This window comes from Suncus etruscus, chromosome 14, assembly GCF_024139225.1.
Source record: "Suncus etruscus isolate mSunEtr1 chromosome 14, mSunEtr1.pri.cur, whole genome shotgun sequence".
NCBI classification, from domain to species: domain Eukaryota; kingdom Metazoa; phylum Chordata; class Mammalia; order Eulipotyphla; family Soricidae; genus Suncus; species Suncus etruscus.
The window spans coordinates 43,259,110-43,265,109 of record NC_064861.1 but is presented as its reverse complement, the minus strand read 5'-3'; the positions used below and the strand labels follow the sequence as shown (position 1 = coordinate 43,265,109).

Sequence of the window (6,000 nt, the reverse complement as noted above, 5' to 3'; positions counted from 1 at the left end):
AAAGGTTGGGGGAGAGCAAAGAAAATATATAGTGGAGAAGAAAGCAGGTTTGGAGACTCCAAGAGGAGGCTTCAGTTTTGTCTTAGGGAAACAGACTTGGATGGGGAGGGAAGGGCCCTGCTCACCCAGGATACACCCAGGCCACACACAACCTGGGACTTAATTCTGTGTGTGTGTGTGTGTGTGTGTGTGTGTGTGTGTGAAGGGGGGGGCAGATATCACTAAAAAGCATCATAAGGTGAGAGTATGGAGAGAATGGCCCTTGCGGACTAGTGGAGATGAGTCACAATTTCCCAACAGGCTCCCACAGTGGTGACGGTGATGAGGGTTCAGGAGAGAAAGAGACCAATGTGAGAGTTGCTTGAGAGACAAGGCTTTGGACTGCAAGTTAGGATTCTGTCCTAGCTAGGACATTTGTCATCTTTTTTTTTTTTTTTTTTTTTTTTTTTTGAGCAGTACTGACCAGCTTCTTACCACCAAAAAGGAGAAAAGTCAAGAGTGGCAGAGGGAAGCTCTCTTTTCCTCTGTATGCAGGGAATGAAGGGAGAATTAAACATAATAGAGTTAAGAAGTACTGTGGAATCAGTCATCCTAGCATGAATGAAAAGCAATGTTCAAACGTGTGCCAACCACTTCCCACACTGTGCAGACAACACTGTGGCTAACCAGAGTAGCAAATCAATGTAGATACCTAAAATACACGGAAGTGGCTCAGCAGAAAAACAAAACAAGACAAAACCAAAATCAACTTTACTTGTTCAGTTAAGTAAATTATCTATTTGTATATTTATTATATCTGTACATATATATGAAGACATACAGAATGTTGAAAAAATATTAGCTAGAAAATCTAGCAGAAGTATATGAGTAGGTATTTTAAAACACTTCAAAATTTTCAATTGATGTGGAAACTTTGAAAATAAAAAGCAGGAAAATCATTTCCAACTGAACTGCTAATCTGATTGGAGAAGGTCAAACTGCCTTTCAGAGGGCAGTAAAGGATTCCTGCTTGATCCTGGCTTTGGAAGGGGCAAGCAAGCTGGCCTGCAGTTATGCACCCCCCAAAACTGTTAGCTCCACAGCTGTTAGCTATGGGCTGAACTCAATTGGAAGACAGAGGGCAGCTCCCCAAGGAAATCCATAGAACTCAAATGCCCATTGAACATAGGCAGGGATTAGGGTAGTGGGAGGACTAAAGAACCCTGGAGAACACCTGCATCACTCCTTTGGCATGAACTGGGGACATACGTGTCCATTAGCTCTTCTTCCTGGCTTGCTCAAGCTTCAGAAGTGTGTGTGTGTGTGTGTGTGTGTGTGTATGTGTGTGTGTGTGTGTGTGTGTGTATGGGAAGGTTCTCAGAAATAAGCAGGTCTCCAATACCAGCTGGGTGTCCAATATTCATCTCAATACTGATGCCACCTCCCAGGATGCTTATCAGACCCTGAAGTTAAGGGCTTATTTGGCTGCACAACAGTTCCCTTTCCTACTTCAGATGCTAGCTACAAGGTCTAGCTGTCACCCCTGCTTCTGATTTTAGATCAGAGTTCCTGAGGGCTCTGTCCCTGGGCTCGATTAATACACTAGAGCAGCTCACAAACCTTCTTGAGATGTTTGACTTCCTAGACTTTGAGTTTGTTATACCAAAATATGGCCCAGTAACAGCCAACTGGAAGAGATGCCAGGGTGAGGATTGGGGAAAGAGTGTGGGGCTCCTAAGGCCTCTGTAGGGACATCAAGCTCCCTAAGCCATGGCCTGTTCACAAAACCAGAAGCCCCCCTCAAGCCGTCCTCTTGGATTTATATGGCTACTTCAGTCCTGAGGCATGATTTATTCATGCAGTGGCCAGTGAAAGGCTGTATTCACATTCCAGCCTGTCTCTCCTGTGGGTTGGAAGTTAGGACTCCAAGCCCAAGTCACAAGGCTGGTGCTGGCCCTTCTCTTTAGAGAGGTACCAAAGGGACCTCATTAACATAATGAAAGACACATCACTGGCTCTTATCACTTAAGAAGTTCCCAAAGTTTCAGGCTTTCTGGGACAGATATGCGACAGACAGATTAGCTGTACCTATAACCTATTTCTTACAAATCACAGTGTTACCTCCTGATGTTAGTGAGGAGCTGAGTCATGCCTGGAGCCCCACATGCCTGCTGTGGCAGGAAGAAGCTTCTATCTCTGGGAGGATGCCTTGTCCCGGCAGTTCCTAAAATCCTTAGTGATGCAGCCTAAGTGATATCCTCTCATTTCCCTCAGCCATACATGCCACCTTACAATCTAGATTCTTCTCCCAAATTCTCATGAGCTTGAGAAGGGACCTGAAGGCTCTGATCTGCAAAGAAGTCCCTGTCACCTCAGGGCCTGTCCTGCTTTCCTTTTTTTGTTGTTGTTGTATGAAACTAGAAAAAAAAAAACCACAGAAAAAAGAGGACATTAGTCCTATCCAAAATCACATAGCTGTTTCTGAAAGCATCTTCCTTTACAATGAAGTCTTGCACTTAGTTGACTCAGGACAAGTCAAAATCTTTAGCCTGGTGGTGAAACATTGATCCCAAAATCAGATCACTCGGTGCCTATTTGGTCCCTACTCTGGGAGCCAGCAGTGGTTCCCAGTTCTGGTTGCTAGTTCAGTTCATCTAAGAGTTCTCACAGCTTTGCCCAGATACACTGACTTCTGAATCTGAGCAGGAGTTCAAGTGCCAGAACCTTCTGAAATCCTGGGAGACTATTGTGTATTCCAGGGTGGGGGATGGCTACTTGACAGGAAGAAGACACCCACTTGGATGTGCCTGGAGGCCTGGTCTTGGTTCCGGGTGAAAAGCTGCTTGGCCTTCATGGCTTCCCCTATCTCTCTTCTATTTTGTAAAGTATCTTCAAATATTCAAGCATGTCACTTCTCTAAAGTGGAACATTTCCAAAGCACATCTATGTGGCCATAGAGGCAAAGGAAACAGAGTCAGCAAGACAGATATGTGAGACATGGGCACTGCTCTTTCTTGTTGCAAGGTACTGACTGATATGGAAGATTCTGTCTTCTGGGAAAAGTAGAGAATGTGCTAGAGCAAGGGAAGTGGAGTGTGGGCATTCATGACTCAACCACAGACTTTCCTGGATCATGTGACCTTGCTTTTGTGCCATGCCTGCAGGATTGCAAACATAGCTTTTTAAAAAGTGACAGTTTATCACTAGACAGAATACAGGAGTAATTTACCACCAAACTCAGAAGTGTCACTCTGCACAATAATTTAGCCCTTATAAAATCATTCTCACTTGCCTATTCTTTTCACCTATATTCAAGGAGAAAAAAAAAAGCAAAGCTCGATTTCCAACTGACTAACATAAACCTCAATTAATTACCCAGAGAGATTTGCCTTTTTCCAGTCTGAACACTTTAATGGCCCCTATCAAAGGCTCAGGTGGTCTGAGAAAGAGAACTGCATATCACCTTCACATGGCACTCCAGGAAACTGACCCAGCAAAAATAATTCTAGAGGACGTGCCAGTGCCTTCCCTTTGATGGTACCCTGTGGATTTTCATGCATTTCTTTCTCTCATGCCTGCCAGTTAGGGAAGGCTATGTTTTAATTAAAATTCTTTAATCAACTAAGTATTTAGTATCCAACTCTGTAGGTAGAAGAATCAAGTCATTTTGTGTCTCCATGTAGGAAAAAAGTTTTAATATTATGCTACTTGTCACTTTTATCAACATTTTTGTCTGAAATAAACAGATGCCCACATCATCCAGCTATTTGAATCATGTAAACATTTTTTGTGTGTATTGTGGTTAGTGTGTGTGTGTATGTGTGTGTGTTTGTGTGTGTGTGTGTGTGTGTGTTGTGGTTTGCCCCAAATAAGGTGCACACCAGCTGTCATTCTGCCCTTTATCCAACTGACTGTTGATGTCACTTTAGGCATCTATACCTCAACTCTGTTATTCAGAGGCAGCTCTGGAGCTTAGAAATACACAGGAGGGCCATGAAGTGTGCTTCAAGGGCTGGGGCTCATGTTCAACATGTAGAAGTGCCAGGTTCAGTCCTCCAGGACTGCTGGGAGTGGTTTCTGATGGAAAACCAAGCCAAAGCCGAATCCAAACTAAATACTAAATAAATGGGAGTTTAAGCCCTGACCCAAAGGTTCTTATTTAGAATATCCAGATGGGAACCCAGGGATCAGGCTATCTAATGAATCCCCAGGTGGGCTTTGGAACCACTTTATAGGCCATATTTAGTTCTTTCTAAGCAAGAGGCAATACTGTCCCCTTTACCTGTACCCCAGTATCTGTAACAGAGTCTGGTGCATACACTTGCATGTCAGCTCTTAATCCTCCCTGGAACAACCTTGGAATCCTGATGCCCTCAAATGCCAACAGTGTTCACTATGAATATTCCTCCCACAAACTATACATGAAGAGCCTTGGATCATCCCCAATAGCAGAATTACAATCACACTAAGGTCCTATGAAGATAGTGATAGTCCACAGAAGCAAATTAATTTAAGAGAATGATTATTTTAAAATGCATAGCAATAAATCCTAGAAACATGAAAAGATGGCATGCATATCAACACGATCGAATTGCTTCAATGCTCCAAAGTATAGAGGACAATGCAGAAAATAAAAACCCAAGTCTTCCATGTGAATTACAGGCTGTCTTAATACAGAAACCAAAGGGATACTTTTAGCCTTGTGGTTATTTTATTTTATTTTTTGGTTTTTGGGTCACATCGGTGGTGCTCAGGGGTTATTTCTGGCTCTGTGCTCAGAAATCACTCCTGGATGGCTTTGGGGACCAGCTTTGGGATGCTGGGATTCGAATCACCATCCATTCTGTATCAGCTGTGTGCAAGGCAAATGCCTTGCTGCTGTGCTATCTCTCTGGCCACATCTTGTGGTTATCGTAAGGACTGGCTAATGAAGGATGGATCCACTTGTTTCTTCACTCTGGGATCTCTTCTTTATGCCAGGGCACTGGAATCCAGCGGTGAATTCAGGTGACATCTACCTTGTCTCATAGAGCTTCTATTCACTTGTAGGAGCTGGAAACAAAGAACATAAAATAAGCAAGAATTAAGATAATCTAAATGCAATCATATGAAAGGTCTTCTTTGAAAGTCCTAGTAGTGAGAAGTTGAAATATATGCCTGGTAGTAAGGGAGGGCCTCTAAGAAGAGGCTATCCAGGAACTGAGATCTGAGTTTCGAAGGGCAAACTGAGCTGGGAGAGAGATGCATGTAGTGGCATAATGGAGTCAGCTGTAAGGGGACAGGATTCAGTAAGAAAGGAAGACTGAAATGAAGTGAGCCAGGAACTTGTTCTATACACAGAGCTTACTAATGCCATGGTGTCAGATGAAGACCATTAAAATGGCAAATACCATGACTTTGGCAGAATTGATGTCACTGAAGGGGTCTTTAGTAGAAAGATGATAGATTGAGTTTTTTGAACTCAACCTATAGAAATGGATCAACCAATAGAAATAAAAAAAAAAAACCAAAAGAAAAGAATTTTCTTTTCTTCTTGACTATTAGAATGAAAATGGTGGAGTTGGGCCACATATGAACAAAACAATCTTCATCCAAGAACAAGTCTGTTCTCTCACTCAAATTTCCTTTCAGAAATCACTTCCATAACAAGGTCTGGTCTTGTGGGGGAAGTGATGGTCTCTCACATTGAGAGAACTGAGTTACTCCTTAACAATCTCATTAACACTCTCATTATGTTTCTGCTGGCATTTATGGGGTTTTACCATGATCACTTAGTAGATACATATAATATTTTTAGGCCAATTCCACAGATATCCAGGGCTTATTCCTGGCTTTATACTCAGGGATCTGAGGCTCACAAATGGCATTGGAAATTGAATCTGGATTGGCTGTACGCTACTTTGCTATCTATCCATACTCCTATAATATTCTCAATTGATTTGTTCATTTCATATTTCACCTCTTATTCAAACATCTATTTTTGAGGTTAAAGACAGCAACTATTTTTCCCATTATATTCTC

General features: G+C 42.4%; 1 long non-coding RNA gene across 1 annotated transcript in view; it reads right to left on the bottom strand.

Annotated features, from left to right (window-relative positions):
* Positions 1–4,554: 4,554 nt before the first annotated feature.
* The window catches only part of LOC126027132 (uncharacterized), a 74,100-nt gene continuing 72,654 nt past the window's right edge, over positions 4,555–6,000 (bottom strand). Inside the window, exon 2 of the long non-coding RNA XR_007502207.1 lies at positions 4,555–5,031. This is a non-coding gene — a long non-coding RNA (uncharacterized LOC126027132). The remainder of the gene's footprint in view (positions 5,032–6,000) is intronic.